The sequence below is a fragment of the Vespa velutina genome, chromosome 11, assembly GCF_912470025.1.
Source record: "Vespa velutina chromosome 11, iVesVel2.1, whole genome shotgun sequence".
NCBI classification, from domain to species: Eukaryota; Metazoa; Arthropoda; class Insecta; order Hymenoptera; family Vespidae; genus Vespa; species Vespa velutina.
Window position 1 is genome coordinate 5,423,794 of NC_062198.1, and position 20,344 is coordinate 5,444,137.

Here is a 20,344-nt window from a genome sequence, read left to right on the forward strand (position 1 = left end):
TAGGAATCGGCACGCGTAGCCTGGACGTCCCTCTACTTTGTATTTTTGTATGTGAGAGGAACCATCCCTAGATAGAGACACCAATACGAAAAGGGTCCAAGGATTTGAGGTGTAACCAGAATGAGAGAGATGGAAGAGGACAGTAGCCAAAGGCACAAAGGACACCCGCATGCATTAAAGGGTAACTATTGCTTCGTGTTGGAAGCCCATTCTCCTCTCTTTCTACCGTTTCGAAGTTGGTGAACGTACCGCCACGCGACTGACCTTCCCTTTACCTCTTACTCCTCTTTATCCTCCTCAATGTTTTACTTAACGCACGCGGCGTATACGACCGGACGTTGGCTCCTGCATGCTAATTTCTCTCTCTCTCTCTCTCTCTCTCTCTCTTTCTCAAAGAAAAAAAAAAGGACTCCTCTTTCTTTCGCTTTTTCCTCTTTTGTCTCTAACTCTTTCTTTTTCTTATCCTCTCTCAGACTCCGACATTCCAATTTGCCTCCCCTCGCCGTCACACTAATTAACCTCACTCCTTTATATACGTTATTTCCATCCCCTTATCAAATGTAACGACATACTACATCGAACATGCTATCTCTCTTCTCAACTTTTCTCTGAAAGACTTAATACTTGTTACCTTAAGATTCAGATGTAAGGAGTTAATTGGACAAGTCCTTTTTATTTTGTTTTTTTTTTCTCTTTTTATATGTTCGAATATATGCTCTTAACACGAACTTAATATCTTGATCTACTTGTATTTAAAGAGTTAATGAAGATAATATCTTTTGTTTTTTCTTTTTTCCCCCCTTCAAGCCAGATTATCTGGCAACTGAAAAAAAAAAAAAAAGGAAAAGAAAAAGAAAAGAAGATATCAGGTTATATGTTATAACAAAGGATGCTGATGTATCGCAGGCATGTTATGATATTACGTTAAATCACAGATTTACGGGGAGGGGAAACATCGAAAAGGTGTATACGATACGGTACTTACTTCGATCGTCGTGCTCGTTAAAGCGAGAAAATACATTTCGCGCGTTCGGCACCATTAATTCGCTACACCGGCCTTTATTAATCGTTCACGCGATTTACGTTCCATTAAGGCACACGTAAACTCAGCGAGAGCGACTACGTTTATATTGAATTAATGAATCCACGACTGTCTCCTCTTTGAACGATAAAGAACGATCAAAGATGCCGCTTGAGCGTCGTTGCTAATTGCCTTTCCAACCGGAGCAAAGACAGAACGAGCAAAGATGAGAGCGACGAGTTGCCCGACGACGTTCGTCCGAAAGAAAAACGGGTTCGCGGCTCGTTAAATGATACTCCTCGATCCTTCTCGTTTCATCTTCCTTTAAATTAATCCGTCGCGTTTTGGTGAATTCAATGGGAGGAGGGGGAAAAAAAAAAAGAAAAAAAAAGAAAATTCAATCTAAATTATTTCAGTTACAGGTTACCATGGATATTCAATTTATTCTTTTGTAAGACTCGAAATGTAGAAAATTTTATGTATTACATCGATATGTTATATATTTGAAATGAATAGTTTATTTAAGGTACCATTGATCGCGAACAAATTTATCAAAGTTCATACAATATACCTTTGATTAACTCACTCAAGTTATTTCGTTCAAGTTTCTAATCCACAAATTATACACTTAATTATAAATCCTGTTTCATAAAAATACATCGCATACGTAAAAGTTTTACACTCGAAACCAATCTGTGGTATTTCAAAAGGCTCACGAACCAAGTTCCATCTTCTTTTTCATCGTCTTTTAAACCGTTCGGTGCTTATACCGACACCAAACGCGGAATTGATTACGGTTTACGGCTAACGTTTAGAGCGCATATTTGCGTTACCGAAGCAACAGACCGACCAGTTCTATAAAGTCGCCATTGCGGAAATTATAACTCGTGTGCCATGCTGAGGCGTGTAAAACGCCCCTTTACAAAATAATTTACCGGCCGAACTCGTTAGTGTGACATTCAAAGCGTGGCGAGGAGAAGGGTGGGAGGGCGGAGATTGGAGCAGAAGTAGGGAGAGAACGGGAAACGTAGCAAGAAGAAGAGAAAGAGTCTGGTTAAATCCTATGGTTGCGATCGTATTGCCACCAATTCTTTTTTTTTTTTTTTTTTTTTTTTTTTTATTTCTTCTCCTTTTTTTTCTTTTCTTTTTGGAGAGACAGAAAGAGCAAAAAAAAAAAAAAAGAAAGACAAGAATAAAACAGACAGAATCGAAAGATCCAATTTTGGTACCTTTGTCTCTTTGTCTTTGTCTTTGTCTCTCTCTCTCTCTCTCTCTTCCTCTCTCTCTTCCTCTTCCCAATACTACGTAAGAAACGTTAAGATCGAGATCGCTATTGCATGCGGGTATTAAACCCAATGTTTTATCTGATTTTCGAACGGTCGAACGAAATCCTTTCTTTCTCTTGACTCGGGACCCGTGAGATCGTTTACGTTAAAACGCCACGAATGAGATCTGTTCCCGAGAGCTCGTACGTTTCACGATCAATTTATTTCCTTACTCTCTTTGGTTCTCTCGAACTTGGATAACAATAATGGGAAGAGAAGAGGTAACGTTGCTAAAAGCTTTCCGCAATTTTCAAAGTGATTATTATGCCATGGCCAAGGTGATACATTCGGCCACGGTTACGTGCTCGATAAACTTACTCGACGGTAACCTTTTCGGACTGACAAATCAAAATTTTCTAATTGACTTCGCGAAATAATGATTTTTCTTTATTATAATGTAAATCGTCATTGTACCCTTGTAATCTTTTCAAAATGTTCAATCGTCGAATTCCCTTTTGAATATTAAAAATATATGAATATTTTCGAACACATATATATTGCTGTCGATTAACTACTTTCATTCGAATTATACCAGTTCTCTAAAATATGATCTTTATTTAAAAAAAGAAAAAAAAATAAATAAAAAAGAGAGAGAGAGAGAGAGAGAGAGAGAAGGGAAAAAAAGAAAACATCGATTTGCATGTTACCTGTCATTCCGAGTAGTTTCGAGAATATATTTTTCATTCCTCTCATCCCACATGAATTCCCATTGACTTTGGATCGTATGAATATTCAACGAAAAAGTGGAAAAAGAAAAAAAGAAAACAAAATAAAAAAAGAAAAGAAAAAAAGAAGGGGGGAAAGAATTCCAAATAAATTTCGCAATAATATCCTCTTACTACGTGAAAGCTAGAGGAACGCGTTCGATTAATACTCGAACATTTCACGACCTTAGAAATATGAATAATCATGCTCGGCTTGAGGGAACCGAAGAACGAACATCGAAAACGTTGAAAAATATTCTTGTGCTTTGGGTGAGACTACAGAGCAGGTAACCGCGGCACAGCGGGTCGTCATCTCGACCTGCCTGTTGATATATCATCTCCACTTTGCAACAGTTCTCATCGCCCTAGTACCTCAACTCCCTTTTTCTTCTGCCGAAACAAAAAAGAATAAAAGAAGGAAAGGTACAATCGTCTACCGGTGGTCCATTCCCAGGAAGTTTGTCGCAAAAGAAAAATTCAAACAAAATTCAAGAAAGAGTAAACCTTGGACGTATAAAAAAAAAAAAAAGAAAAAAAGAACAAAGGAAAGAAAATAAATCAACCTCATTATTTGTGATATATGGCGACGATGGATTTAGTCATTCAAATTTCGTTATTAATAATTTTCTAAAATGTTTATTTAAAAGAAAAAGAAAAAAAAAAATTAATGAAAGTGATGAACTGATCGATAATAAAAAGCGTTAACCGAACGAACAATGTATTAATTACAAAAGATTAATATAAAAACGAATAAATCTATGATTGATGAAAGAGAGAAATGTTGCAATCCAAGTAGAGGGTGTTAAAAAGGGAGAAAAAGAGAGATATCGGGGAAAAGTAAAAGAGAGGAACTATAACAACGAAAGGGAAAAGAGTAGGAGGAACACCTGGGGAATAGTAAATTTCTGTTGCAACGTAGCGCCGTTATTAGCATACGAGTATTTAGAATGAATTATGGGCGAGACCGCTTATCCTCGAGGGTGGATATATTTGGTACAGGGTTCTCGCGACTCTCCCATGTCAGGTGTATCCCTAAGGAGATAGCATTATGTCCTCCCGCATATTTTATTTTCGCAGACTTGCTTGTGTCGAGCGAAGAAAGACGAAAAGAGTTCGAGCGAAAAAAAAAAGAGGTATAAAAATCGATGAGGTTGGAATAAATGGAGAAATATATTCCTGTCTTCTTGACATTTATGATTTGAAACCTAAGGATAAATGCTATATCATATAAATATGTATACCACCTAATCAAAAGACATCAACGAAGTAGCTCTTATATAGTCTAACCGTTATCTTCTCTGAAGAATTTTGTATATGATAATTAATACAATTCGTTTGCTCTTTAATCGTTTTGGTACCAATGAAATCTTCTGGTTAAAAAAAAAAAAAAAAAAGAAAAAAAAAGAAAAAGAAAAACAAAAGGAAAAAAAAAACAGATACAGATACAGAGACAAATGTATTCCTTTCTGTTAAAAAATAATAGTCAGATAAAAATACCAGATTTAAATGGACGTACCACTCAAAGGTCCTTTTCAATCTTTCAATTTGCTTTTTTAACCGATATCAAAACTGACTTGGAAAAGCGGAAGTGAAGTGAGGGAACACCAATTACAGAAAATCAAACCACTTTCAGGTATGCTTTTATCGAACGAACGCTTGAATATCGAATTTATTGGGATTCACAAAACAATTACCGGCTTCATCCCCCTTCCCGATTCTATCAATTATCCGAACTTCATGATGGTGATGTTGAATAGTAGTAGGGGTGAGGGAGGTGCACGAGGAGGGATAGCTTGATCATTATTGCCCGGGGATTTTAACCGTGAATCGTGGTAAAAGAAAAAAAAAGAAAAAAAAAAAATATTGGATGGTGCTACACGTTATCCATGAGAGAATAAGAGAACGAGTGAGAGAAAGATAATAAGCGATCTCGAAGCGTCGTCGTCACTATAGCGTCGTTTGTTATTAAAGGGAAAGGATCCTAAGCGTAAGATCTACTCTTTGACGTCGTAATTTTCCGAGTCGCTGCGTTCGCACGATGTACACTTATACAGAGATAAACGTATACGAACATACTTGGAAAACGATCTCGTATAACATGGCGCTTCTATTTTTCGCGAGAACAGGATTTTTATTCCCATACCAATGACCTTTTCCTTGACGCTAACGAACCCCTCGTTAACCATTTCCCTTATTATCCTATGGTTAACTCGACTTCATCATTTTCCTACGTTATTATGAACTCTACCGAGTTATCTCGATCTAATCTTTTTTTTTTTTCACATTGAATTACGTCAAGAGAAATTGGTTTTATTTTTTTTTATTTTTTTTTTTTTTCCTTTACTTCGATCCTCATTACAAATAAAATATCGACGATTCGTACGTTTGATACCTCGAATAAGCTCGTCAGCTGTTTATGCCAGTTAGAAGTTTGAAAGTGAAGGTGCTTATTACCTAGCCGGAAACCGATTAACTCATGCATGTCCAATGCACCTGTTAAAAATTATAAAAGTGATTTCAATCTTTCGATATTTTATTACGAAACGAGTTATTTATTTATATTAGCTATTGTATGGAATGTCGTACGGCGGAGCTATATAGAAAGATTGAAAATTGGATAACGATGAGTAATCAATAATATGACGACAATAAAACCTAATTAACATCACTGGTTTCTCTATGCACATTACAATTATCTTTCTCATTCATCTGACAATATCTTATATTTTTCTTTATTCACAATATTACTTATTAACTTGTTTCTTGGGAGAAAAAAGAAAAAGCTGATTGAATAATGAATTATCTTTCAACAATCTGACATTACCGTAACTCTACATATATCTACTACTATGGTTTTCCTTTAAATAATATCCCATGATTTTTTCTTTTCTTTTTGTAATACTCCTGTACTGTCAGGCGCGATAAATAACACTCGACATGTACCTGATCAAATCGTCTTGTCCACGCAGAGCAATTAGAAAGCCATTACTTTTCGATCATGCGCAATGAAGCATGTCTGATGTAGGGTAGAAAAGCGGTAAGCTTCCCACAGAGTTTCTACACCTTTTGAAGAAAAGGATATCCTTCCCATGAGGGGTAGAAATGGATGTCCGGCGATCAGGTGCAGTGAGATACCCACTGACTTTGAATTCGTCGCCAGTAGAGACCGACGTATCTTCTCTCATTCTCTCTTTCTCTCTTTCGTTGACGTCGAGTTGTCATCGTGCCGATACTCGGACACCTGCTGTTTCGTTTTCGTGTTTGGAAAGAGCGTGGATAAACGACACTCGAAGGGGAGTCCAAAATTCGATGTTAAGAATTTTCTGACATAAAGATAAAACGAGTAATAATGTTAAAGAAATATCGATATACTTGTTTTATCTTCGTCCATCGAAATATTTTTTTTAAATGTAAATATACAAAGGGGTAGGTATGAATTAAAAAAAAAAAAAAAAAAAAAAAAAAGAAACAAGAAAGAAAGAAAGAAAGAAAAAAAAGAAAATCAAAAAAAGAGAAAGAAATAAATAAATGAACGAATGAATGTATTAAATAAATAAATCAAAGAACAATATAAGGAAAAAATAATTAACATTTCCATCTTACGTATCTTTTAAAATCTTTAGACGTCCTGAAGATCGTAAAACAGAGAATGAAATAGCAAATGACTGACAATGGGATCTACTCGCATGAGAAATGTGTGTTCTCTCCCTTTGTGAAAGCGCGGTTCTGTGTCGGTCGCGTTAAACTTCAGCGTATCCATTCGACTCTATCCCCACGTACACGTTCATTTCCGAGAAGTTAATATTCAAAATGAACATCGGCGATCCAAGTTCGGTCGCGCTGCCGTTAATCTTCGATGGCATATGGGAGTAGAGCTCGCTTTATTGCGTCCGCGTTAATTATGCAAACGAATAATTAATATTTCGATTACTTCGATGACATCCTACGCCTACGCAGGAATGATGATACCTATTTATTATTCGTATGAGGATATTGTTGGAATTTGATACAATAGATAGGGGAAGAAAATGAGAAGAGAGAGATAGAGAGAGATGATACAAAGGAATCTTGATCATAAAGCAATAATAGTTAAAAACTTGAAAAAATAAAGACAAGGAAATAACCTACAATTAATAATCAATAATAGATAATTATAAAATGAAATCACAATTATTAAAAAAGCAAAAAAAAAATTTATTGATCCTATTAACAATTTTACTAATCTATTAAATTAATTAATAATTCATACAATTTCATTATATTTCTTTACATTGCACGACGATCCTTCTAACTGTTACTTTTTATTATTTCATTACACGATTCGTATAAAGAGAAAAAAAAAAATTGATGGCACTTATGGAATAATTCGGTACTTCCGCTTACTCTTACTCTCACTCACTCTCTCTCTGTCTCTCTCTCTCTCTCTCTCTCTCTCTCTTTCCCTCTTTCTCTTTAATTCCTTTCTTTATTCTCGATGAGTTTCAACTACGTGAGAAAGAGAGAGAAAGAAAAAAAAGGAAAAAAAAAAGAGAAAGAAAGAGAAGGATAAGAAATCGTCGAGGGGCTATAAAGGATCGTTCGCGAGGACTCCGGTCGTCGTTGCGCGGATTAATAATAACTAGATGATAATTTACGACGGCAGTCTTTCGACGGGCCAGTCCTCAGGCAGGTAAGACTTTCTGATGGGGACTGAGAGTCCAAGAGACGTCGTAAAACTCGTACACCGTCTTTCTTTCATAATGAAGATATTATACGGAACCGAGAGTGAAGAATCTCTCGAAGAATATTCGCTCGTAATCAAGATGAGTATCGCATTGACTCTCATTCTTGGATCAATTTGCGACTAAGCGGTGGATCACGATCTTCCACCTCTACCTTTTTGGATAACGAATGGCTAGCTCATCGTGATGATTAACTCGCTTAAATTTACCTTTCAAAAAGAAAAAATAAAAGAGGGAAATATCTTTTCCCTATGGAAAAAAAAAAAAAAAAAAGAAAAAAATAGGATCTACACGATGAAAGGATTGTTCTTCCTATCGCAAAAATAAACTGTTAGACTTATGAATATATTCATGATATTTTCATCAATATTCAAGATCTATTTTTCCTATCGCTCGCGTATCCCATCCGAAATCACGAATATGACATAGACCATATTTGTGGCTGGACCTTTCCGATTTATCAAAATGTAATGCCATAGTTATATAACGTCGTTAGAAGTTATTCACTTATTTATTCGTTTATGTAAGATCTTTCTACGAGATAATATTAATACATCAATTCCTAATTCACGTTTCGACTTCTTATTCCGAATATTTAGTCTAGTTGGAATAGATACTTGAAAATTCAAGGGTAACTTAAAGATACTAATCCAATAAGTTTCTTTGGATTATCCCAAGGAGCCGTCTGAATGAAGTAAAAAAGATCATTCGGAATGTCAAACGAAGTAATCCGTTTAGCCGTGCGATCCGATCAAGGCTGAGATCGTGAAGAAACTCAAGGAAAATTCAAAGGTTCTTTTCTCGAAGTACCACTATCACTTCTATCGTCCTAGAAAATCGTCAGGCTCACATCCGGAGATACGCTTGGAGCATTTCCAGTTCTCACCACGGTCTATCTCTTTCTCTCTTTCTCTCTCTCTCTCTCTCTCTCTCTTTCTCTTCCTTTTCCGTTTCGCATTCGTCATTGCCTGTTGCGTTATTTTGCCCGTCTGGCGGTATACCTACACTTCCGCGGGAAAGCAAGAATAATATCCATCTTTAGGGGAGAAAGATTTAAAGGAGGGTATACACGTAATGTCCTACAGCTCGTTTCTCACTAATAGATGGCCTCTTCCTTTTCCACATGACCTCACCGATTTCTCTAGTAGCAGGAAATTAGCAAGTCTTAGGAACAGATCCAAACTACTAATCGCCAATGTGCTTCTCCCTCTACGATCCCTCTGGGACACCTCGACTGGCTTTTCCAAACAAACTCCATTTCCCTTTCCTTCTTTCTTTTTCTGACTTTCTTCTTCCGTCTCTCCTCAATCACCTTCTGCCATGAAGGGTGACTCGTGGGATACTTTAATCTTATCCAACTCATAAAATTGTCGCTTTATCAGAACGATCGTTTCTTCATCGGAGCATTAAAATATACGTTTGGTTATTTCGTGGCACTTTCGACGAATTTAAAAATCGAAGGATTAAGGGAATATTATTTTATAACTTGGGATTATACGAATTTATGAGGAAGGATTTTAGGAATCCGTAGACTGAATTTTTTTGCAAACCCGTTAACGGGGAAAAGTATAACTTTTATCATATTTCCCATTCCAAAAAGTAATCACTATAAAAGATAATAAAAACGAAGCCTTAAGTGATTCTAAGAATTTTTTTTTTTTTTTTTTTTTTCAATTATCACTCGTAGCACTTTCATTTTTAACGCAACTCTTTATGCTCACCTTGTTAATTGTTATCCACATGAGCCGTCAGCAAAAGTAGGCGTAACACACACGATTGGACACGAACTTGTAGATCATCGAGAACACACGAGTGTTATCTTTTATATGTTTATCTTTCTTTTCTCTCTCTTTTGTTCGACGCAATGTAAAAAAAAAAAAAAAAAAAAAAAAAAAAAAAAGAAGAAAAAAAAAAGAATTCACTTTCTGCAAGTAGAATAAAACACTTAAGCTAATCACAATTATTCTTTTTATTACACTGGTCGAAGTTCTTCCAAAAAAAGATAACTGCACACAGTATTAGCTTGTTCTCCATATGTAGTTTTCTAAATTGTTAGAAAAATAAATCTCACAGTGCGATAATCTTGGCTGTTATTTGTTTGTTTCTTTTTTCTTTTCTTTTTTTCTTTTTTTTTTTTTTTTTCTTTTCCTTTTTTTTCCCTTCTTCGAGCAGCTGTCCCTTTCCCCTTCCACCGATTTTTTTCTTTTTTGTAAATATTTCTACGACGGCGCGACGGCACGAGATCGAAGATCAACGCGAAGGAAGAAGAAAGATTAGATAGAATGACACGCAAAAGGTCACCGTACCGTCACGGCGCCACGGCACTAACTGACAGCCCGTCGAGAATCTCCGGTTGGTCGAAGCGACCTCGGAGGAGAGACTCGTGCCGTGAGGAGTAGGGATAACGCCAGTAGAGGGGAGCAAACCTCACTCTCTGGCACGAGACCCTCTCTTTTTCTCTCTTTAACGCACGCATACAAACGGACACATCAATTTCATCGCGTACTTTATGAATCTAAAAAATAAATATTGTATAATCATAAACATTTTTTCTTTTTTCTTTTTTTTTTTTTTTTAATAATATTAATGCACCTTTATCATAATATCTATTATTTTTACTCGTAATATTTTACATATTTTATTATTATTGTTATTATTAATATTATTATTATTGTTATTACAATTATCGTCAGTAAGATCGACATTATTATTATTATTATTATTATTATTATTATTATTATTATTATTATTATTTTTATTATTTTATTATTATTTATTATCCATTTATTAATTTTATATCATACAGATTAATAAGCTTTCATTTCTCACTCTATTCTATCTCGCTCACTTTTCTTTTTTCTTCGGTTTTTATCTTTCTCTGGCATCGGCAAACGACACTCGCACAGCATCATCCCCTCTACTCGACATTTCTCCAACTGTCCGTCCGAGGATAGAGGGGTGGAAGTGAGCACGTGGGCACAGGACGTATAGAAAGGGAATGGAGAAGAGGCGACGAGGGAGAAGTACGACCCGAAATGGGGTGAGGTTGCAAAATATGTTGTAGAAATGGGGTGGCCGATGAATGCGGTCGCCCGTAGACTAGGGATTTTATTGATCTTTTTTCCACCCCAGGAGAGCGTATACGCGCGCCCGCTTAATTAAGCGACCGCTGGCACGAGACGAACCTCTCCCACCTTCTTTCGCTCCTTCGAATTTTGAGAACGCGTTCTGAGGTTATGTAAATTTTCCAAATATTTATATATTTAATTAAAAATATTTTCTAAAATATCTCTGTAACTTCGAAGATAATTAATTAATTATAATCAACTTTTATAACGCAATTGTAAAATTCTAAATAAAAAAAAGGCCGACATTTATGTTTGTAAAGTAATATTTCACAAATGTATGATTAATAATTTCTACCAACAGGTATACAATTTCCTATAAAAATAATTCGAAATTTCTTTATTTCTTTCAGTCAGACTACATGTAATCAGATATTCTTTTTAATCTCACTTGTTCGATATCTGTTTTTCGTCTCTTCTATTCCCATCAGACTCAGGATAGAGAGAACTTTTTTCTTTTTTTCTTTCTCCTTTTTCTTTTTTTTTTTTTTTTATCGTATACGCAATTCTTGTTTTGTAATTTCTACTCATGATTCATTCGTCTAATTTTACCGATGACGTTAACAAAGCAACGTCCAAGTTAACAAAAGTTAACGAGTTTTTTCATTTGAATTACAATCCGTGGAACATGTTCTATGGAACATTGGCAAGAAGTCTGACTATGCTTTTAGTAGGAGTGCCGAAGTAACGATAAATATCGGCCAAGTGTGAAGTCAATGGAGAAAAATGACAACCCGTTGGTTCTTAATATTTATCAGTTTGTCGTATCCCCTAGGCACATAAGGATAGCTTGGTATACACTGGGTGCCATAAACATTAATCCGAATGTTGGATGGTATATAACAGCTCGACGCGATCGAACGATTCGATGCTTCGAAGTGACGAGCCGCGATATCTCACGATTTTCGCGACTTACCAACTTCGCTCTCTCGCTTTCAACGGTATAATGATAAATCATGCTGAGAAGAACTCGATTAATGTCGGTGGATGATCGGATAACACTTTTTCAATCAATATTACTATCGTTAGTAATGTAATTTCTGTTGAGACAAAGTGAATACAAAAATAATCTCGATTTGATTACATTCATTTTGGACTTTACGACGATCAATACAATTTATTATTTTTATAGTAGGCACAGATGTATACATTATTTCATTTACGTCAATAGCCTTATTGTAAAAGTATTCGACATGGTAATATTGAAAAATATACCTTTGTAAGCTTTTGCGGAGGGATCAATGAAAATAAGGAAAGGCAAAAGTCAAGACAAGTTTTTCATCTCAAAGTATCTTAGAGTAGTTCCTTCTGAACTTTGTAAATGCAACTCCGACCTTCTTTCATCCTTCGTCTTCTCGTTATAACACTCGATTTTTACCTTCATCGTCTCTTTGACTTTTACTTTGTCTTTGTCATTTCCTTTTTTTCTTCTTTTTTTTTTTTTCTTTTTTATCTTTCTCATTGATGAAATACTCTTGGATTCGACGCAAACGGTGCCTAAAGGAAACCTCAGATCTCTCTGTCTCTCTTTCAAGGCCACAGACAAGAGATCTAATATACCCGTCGGTTACATTAGCCGGATTTAATTTAAGTCTCGAACAGAGCCTCGTAGGTATACGTTTATCTTACCCACCGTAGGCGAGAACACGTCGAACGAAGAGAAAGAGACTGCACAAGAGAGTAAAAGGTGAAGGTGTAGGGTTGGGGTGAAATAAGGGAAGAGAAAACGGAAGTTGGTAGCAAAGGTAGCAAAACGACGCTGCTTTATCGTAATCGTAGTACTCGTGTTACGGCACGACAAAGAAAGAGAATGAGAGAGAGAGAGAGAGGGAGAGAGAGAGAAAGAGAGAGAGAGAGCGCGAGAGCGCGAGAGGGTATGTGAGTTCTATGACCAACCGCAAATTCGCCAACGTCGGACCACTTTGCGGCTCTGCCATGACGTAGGTTTCATCAACCGACAGCCTCATTAACGACAGAAACCGACACAGCAACGGTACACTCGAGAAATTTTGCTCTTTCGTAAAATTTAACGCCTTCCACTTCGACCGCGAGTAATGACTAGTAAAAAAAAAAAAAAAAATGAAGAAAAAAATAAGAAAAAGAAAACCGAAAAAGAAATTATTTTTAATTACTTTCATGATTTAGTTTGGCTCACGTTACATCCTTTATTTCGTGAATTTTGTTTCTTGTTAATTTATCAAACAGTAGCAAGTGAGATTTACACGTGAAGTGAACTTCGAAAAAAAAAAAAAAAAAGAAAAAAAAGAATACTTGAAAAAAATAGTCAACAGGATCGTAAAAGAATTCGAGAACAATTCTTTCGACATTTCTTTTTGAAAATAGATAACCTTTCTTCATTACTTTATCGTCTCATCCATAAATCTTCCATGGTTGAAGATGGCAAAGAAAATGTTGTCATTCTTCGTAAAGTTCACTGGGTCACTGTGTCGTCCTAACGTCGTCGCTAGTTTTCGCAAATCTCGATATCTCCATTCTTTCATCGCAAAGGAACCTTTCTTGAACGGGTCACGTTCCAGCTATAAAGACATGGCAGGAGAGAAATCGGTTGTGCCTTAACGGTGAAGAGATTTTATGATGGACCAAACACACTGGTTGAGCTTGTACGCAAAGGTCGTTCCATTATCTTTTACTTGAAATTGTTAACACGTAGGCTACAAAATGGTAGCTTTTCGACTACCTATGTCATATTAAACCGTACAAGCAGTTCTGCTAACACCCCCGAAGTGCACAACTTGTTTTATCGTTTAACAATACTCGTAAATCTTGTCTTTGCCAAGAAATAGGCAAAGGATGCTACGAAGGTAAACCGTACGGATTCTTTCATGGATCACCGAATTGAACAATGCTATTCTTGGTTTTTTTCTTTTTCTTTCTTTTTTCTTTTCTTTTTTTTTTTTTTTTTCAAAGAAAAAAAGTCTACGAATCTCCGAAGAAAAATTCTTCCGTAGATAATTGGCTTTTCTAGATGCAGAAAGTATGTCAGTAGGACTGAACGTTCTGAAACGTTCATTGTTATACTCATGGCTTCCATTCATTGACATTCTTTAGTTTACCTTTTGAAAACGAACTAGTCGAATGTTTAAAACTTCGAATAGAGATACAATTCCAATATAATAATATTGCAGTATCATTAAATGATTATTACTTTCTGCTTTCAACTTTTATATTTTAAGTATAATACATTACTACTTCCTTTAATGGAACTTCATATCATTCAAATCTTTTTATCACCAATCTCTCGATGTTATCTTTCTTCTCAACCACAAGAAGTGAATTTGATTTGGTTTATAGTCTTGAACCATATAAGACGTGGAACGCTATTTACCGGCACTACACGAACCTAGATTTTATTGGAAAACGGAAATCTGCTCTCGTGTGGATGCCATGGAAAGAGGATTCGAATAAATTGCGCATCTTATGGAGCACTCCACCGGTGAAGATTCTACGAAAGAATTTATCCTTTAAATCTCTTTACGCATACCAAGAGAAAATTGGAAATATTACTAAATATCTTAACAAAAATTTTAGCAATAATAAACGAATTATATATCATACAATGGCTTTAAATCATTATAATCACGTAACAATGTTAACACTCGATAAGATTTAATTTAATTTAATTTTCCATAGATTTTTTTTATTCTCATACCAACGTATTGAAAACTTTTTTTTTTTTTTTTTTTTTTTTTTTTTTTTTTCATTATAAAAATGTTATGTTATATTTTTGCAATCGACCATGCAACATATTGACAGATGTAACTTAAGGAAGAGAAAGAGAGATAGGCAGATAGACGGAGTAATATTCGAGTGAAAGATTAGTCACTCCGGACTAGTTTCAGTTGGATAACAATGATAGGTTGTCCGGAATTTTGTTCGGAACTGACGTAAGTTACGACCGGCTGAGTATGGGCTACGAAAAGCATCGTTCACCGTGAAACTGGCCACGGTTGTTATTACGAATCAAGGCAAACCGGTGGCGTTAGAATTTAGCCGGAGGATCCTTTTCGGTGGGGTCAGAACGTTATTTATTCGACAGAAAGGTTCTCGTACTCTCGTCTCTCCGAACATCGACGACATTGCTAACTAGATTTCACGGTGATACATATCCGGGACGTTCGATAGCCATGCCAATTATCACGATTGTCGCTCGAACCGAAGTGATCGTCTTGTAAGCAGTTCTCGTGTTTGCTCGCTAACTTCACGTTGAGTTAACTCCGAGAGATTTAATCTATCTCTCTATCGATCATTATGATCTTTCAACCAACCTGAAATTCAAAGAGGGACGATCTGGTTATTAAGGTTAATCCAAAAGAAAAAAAAAAGTAAAGAAAAAAAGGTAGGACGTTAGAATTATAAGAACAAAGAGAACAAGTTTTCAGATAATTGTAGGCTATGTCAAATGTTACTTTTTTAACATAGTGACCATAGCAATTTATCAAAGGAATCCTACGAATTACCGCTCGTTCTTTCCAATTCGGTATAAATACAGATAATCGTATATCTCACATGATATTCCCTGAATCATCCATCCTCTATATAACGTTCGACCGGTTTATCCGTTCAGAGCAGATTCACGTTCCCAAACGGTATCGCTTATTCCATCGGCAAGGCGTGACGAATTTGTGACGTATGCACTGTATCCCTCGCTTCGTTGCACCCACGACGTCACTGGCAGCGGTTTCATTCGATGCTCCCCTTAGCTCCACTCCGCCCCTCTCAAACGTCATTCGAAACCCAGGACGAAACAAATGTGAACAATACATTCGTACTGGGAGTACTCGATCCTCCTAAGCTCACACGCACGTGCGTGTCGATCCTCCATTGTTCGAATTGGCTTATTGAAATTTCTCGACCCTCTTGGATATATAGGAAAGGAGATAGAAATTCAGACGGACTTATGTTAGCTGACTTACGAATAAAAGTGACTACCACTTTTCTTTATTTTCTCTCTCTCTCTCTCTCCCTCTCTCTCCCTCTCTCTCTCTCTCTCTCTCTCTCTCTCTCTTCGTCTCTTGCTCATCCGTTTTGGCTCTTTCTCTCATTTATGTCGAACCTGGTAGCCCGTTTAATTTCGTTGTCGACATAAGAGTTACGGTCGCCCTGTTAAAATTCTACTCTCGGACAAGTCGAATGGTTGGTTGCTCGGGTTTTCTCACTGAAGAGTTGCCCTGCTCCTCGTCAGGAACGAGCATAAATACTCGGATATTTGTTTGCTCGTTGCTAAGGAGAGAAGCCAGAAGTCTTCCATATCCGAATAAGCCTGACTTCTCTTCTTGACGCGGGTGGGTTTACGTTCGAATCATAATTCTTTTTAAAGGTAAGATAAATTGCCATTCCTCGTAATATCTTTTAGATAAATGTTTTCGAAAAATGAGAACCTTTTAATGATCCAAATCTTTTCCTTTTGTCTTGTTGAATAGCATCAAGTATTATGCGAAAAGAACACAAAGTCTCTTTCAAGAACTTCTTTACTTTTTATGATAATATAATCATGGGATTCTTATAACACAAACAGACAAACAGGATTCAAGGAAACGGGCGAGATAAAACGCGGTAAGAAAGAACGTCGAAGACCGAGCCGAGCCCTAGCATACGCGTGTCGTTTTTTGGTGGAGAATCTGTGGCACCCCATGTATCCAGAGCTCGTAAATAATAGCACTCTGTATATTTGAATGCCCCTGACGGATCCCGCATGCCACTTGGGAAAGCTGGAGCGAGATGGTTCAAACGCTTACACGGCTACCTAACGGACATGTATTATTACATACATATTTCTATACGTATATACGTGTAAGCGTGTAATGCACATGTGAACGAGTTAACGTGGTGTAGTGGAAAAGAAAAAGAGATAGAAAAGTAAAGAGAAACTGTGTGTGTGTATGTATGTGTGTGTGTGTGAGAGAGAGAGAGAGAGAGAGAGTGAGAGTGAGAATGAGAGAGATAGAGAGACCCTCGAATTCTTCCCCTTTTGTTTATGCCCCGCAATGTCAAATTTTAACGTCCAACGTCCCTCGGACATGTGGAACGCGAAGAGATACGAGAGGAAACGCTGTGTGGGAGACACGAAAACTCGTCGTTGCTCGTGTGCACTTGAGAGTACGGAATTTGAAGATATGAGAGCGAGAGAGAAAGAGTTAGAGTAACGTTGTCCACGATAATAATTCACCCGTGCTACCTGTCCTATACGGCAAGCTTAGCTATACACATGCGTGTTTTATTTTCGCTAGAGCCTATCCACTAGGAGCACCCTTTCTCGCGTAATCCCTTTATTAATGAGGATGATAATCGTGTGTACGGCATGGTTGAAAAAAGAAGACATGGACGAAGGATGGTGAGATAAAACGTGTTTTTCCTATTTCGTGGTCGATCGTTGGTGTACTCGAGGTTTTTACCTTTTTTTTTTCTTTTCTTTTTCTCTACTTCTTTTTTTTCTTCCTTTTTTTCTTTTCCCTCTTTTTTTCTTTTTTTTTTTTCTTTTACCACGTTGTCCCCCCCTTTTTTTTTCTTTTTCGTCTCGCGATCGAATCTTTTGTTTACAGTTGATCACGTATACCCACCGTAGTTGGCTGTTTGTTTTCATTGATTTTGTTAATGTTGTAACGTTGATTGAAAGTCCTTCTTTTTTTTTCTTTATTCGCTCGTATCAATGGCGTTTGCGTCAGGCATCCGCTGATGTGTACGGGAAAGGACACATGTTATAAAATGCACATGTTACAAGATCAACGTGCGTTTATATACATGCAGACATATGTATATTGTTTGTAGTCTGTGACAGTGTCATCGCAAAAGAACCTTGAGATTTATATTCCGTACGGCGTCCAATGTGTACCGTTACATCCACACACTTGTATAAGTACATTCGTGCTCCGATTCAAATGCTCGCAGAATTAAAATGGTTCGACATAACTCCTCTTTTTGGTTGTGTTTTTGATACGCCCTATGAAAAATTCATTAATGCAGAATGAACGAGTAATTCAATTACCCTAATTATTTGTTATATTACATTTATTATACATCATTATTATTTATGTAATTACACGTCGAGCATTTATTATCAATTGATTTCGTTAATATCTTTCAAGTAAAATTGACTAGCAATAAATGTCATTCAAAATAATTATGAATCGTTGAGTTATATGAATTAGAAAAAAGTACACGTACGTAAGTTTCTCAGCCGATGAATACCTACAAACATCATTCGTCATCCCAGCGTGCTTTCTCAGCTCTAGAGTCTGATACTTAGGAATAGTAGAAGGCAAAAATCATATTTCACCGATTCTCGATGGGAGATTAATAACGCACGAATGCTTTTCGATTTCCCAGAAGTGACCATCGAATCTAAGAAATGCTATGGACCCTTTCTCTCTCTTTCTCTCTCTCCCTCTTTCTCTCTCTTTTGACCATTATATGAGAAACGCAGAAAGGCACACGTAGGAATCGAATGTCCCTGCTTTCTGGAAGGACGCAAGGACCCTTCCATGAAGACGAGGGTTGCTCTCGCAACCCAAAGCAGACCGTTGTTTTAATTACCATCACTGAAGTTTCCTCACAGGAGAGCTATACAACTACGATTCCAATGATTTTTCACAAGGCACACTGCGAATCTGCCATAAACACCCTACCGCGATAATAGCGATCGCGATAAAGTGAACAACGTCGAGTGCCTTTTAACGTTTCTCCGGACCCCATTGTCTCGAGTCCCTTCGCGAGAATTCTACTTCTTCTTTCGCGATCTTCCTTTAGGCACATCGTGCGAACCCTTATTCATCCATCCTTTCTTCTACCTTTCTGTGAATGATCTTCGTCTCGGTACACGAGTACTCGACTTCGCGGACACGCTTCCTGCGATTTGCATTCGAATAATTTGCGCTCCTTAATTGAATCCCTTCTTTGAATTTATGCTCTAGCGAAAATTATCTTGTCATTCTTGTCTTATTGCAGATATAACAATAAATTGCTTTTCAGTTGGATGTCTTTCCATCCTCGACAAGTATATCGATTTTGGCGTACTTTACAGGACGCAGATATATGTTTTAAAAGACTGCTATCTTTTATTTTTTTATATATCTACCACTTTTAGATTTAACTCGCATTAATTTATCTCAAAATGAAATGTGACAACGACCTACATGGAACACTTCAAAGCCCCGGGAAAAAAATTCAGAGTGAAAAAAACTACTTTACCGTGTCTCGTGCCAAGTCAAAAGAATCGTTCTCGAGTGTGTTAAACAAGAAAAAAGAAAGAAAAAAGAAAAGGAAAAAGAAGAAAAACAAGAAAAGAAGTCCTACGATACGTAACTCTCGTAAATCAAATTTCCTATCCCGGCAGAAAGATCGGTCGAGGCTTTGGCAGAGAGAAAAAGAGAAAGAAGTAGGAAAGGAGGAAGGAGAAGAAGAGGAGAATTCGAGCGGTGTTTGGCCAAGGCACAGCAGGGTGTCTCGAGGGTGCAAATGGCCCGGTGCCGGTATACAAAAGCTAAACGAGAAGGAAGCGGTTCTCGTTAGCTGCTGACAGGAAGCTGCGCTTATAGCTCATCGCTTCGGAAAGGTCTTCCGGTTCTCTCGAAGACTACGTTTTCTTTCGAGGATACGAAAGAGAACCTTTGGTTCAGCCTTTCGTGGTGGTCGACGAGAAAATGAATGTTAGAACATCGATAGTTTTTTAAGGGTCTAAACGAGAGACACGTGCGACTTATTACGAATTCTTAAAATGTCCATTAACATGATATGACAATATTAACGATAAATATATCGTTCAGATTAAAATAAAACGCCGATAAGTTTTTCATCTGTTCATGTCATTGGAAACCTCTTCAGAAAGATAAGAAAAAGAAAAAAAAAAAAAGAAAAAAGAAAAAAGAATAGTTTTATTGCGTAGTATCGCTTGGTCTATGCTTTTATGAAGACTTGAAAAGAAAAATCTTCAGCAGTGCACCCCTTCTCGTGCACATCCCCCTACCCTTATACTTTGTAACATTGGGATTATGGGAGTCACGGAGATCTCTCCGTAAACACGCGGACTTGCCGGCGCGCGTTTGTGCTTAGCAGATCACATGGTGTGAGCTCTGACAGGGGTTCGAAGACGGCTTCATTCTTGAATGGGATTAAAGTCGACAGCAGGAATTTTGGAAAAAAAAGCAATCCTTGACGGCTTAATGCCCGATCGAAATCTAAAAAGCGGCAGTTTAAGTCTCAAAATCGGACAGGCAGAATATTTACATGTTCTTTATGAATATACATAGGTATATCGACGTATATATGAAGGTATACCTGATATGTACCCTTATATATATATATATATATATATATATATATATATATATATATTATACTTACATTTGTATTTATATCTCTGTGTGGGTTTGTACGATAGAGCCGATTTTCACGCTAGTCTCGTAGAAATCTCCTTTGAAGGTTTCCATCCCTT

At 36.9% G+C, this 20,344-nt stretch overlaps 1 protein-coding gene across 5 annotated transcripts in view; it reads right to left on the reverse strand.

Moving 5' to 3' along the window:
* The window catches only part of LOC124953120 (discoidin domain-containing receptor 2-like), an 84,774-nt gene extending 74,549 nt beyond the window's left edge, over positions 1–10,225 (reverse strand). For 2 of the 5 annotated variants that reach the window (XR_007102124.1, XM_047504052.1), the window contains exons 1-2: positions 9,748–10,225; positions 9,493–9,620 (exon numbers count right to left, since the gene is read on the reverse strand). The gene's annotated coding sequence lies outside the window, so the exon portion shown is untranslated. The remainder of the gene's footprint in view (positions 1–9,492; positions 9,621–9,747) is intronic. The other 3 variants (XR_007102123.1, XM_047504055.1, XM_047504053.1) reach the window with 2 other exon arrangements.
* Positions 10,226–20,344: the final 10,119 nt, after the last annotated feature.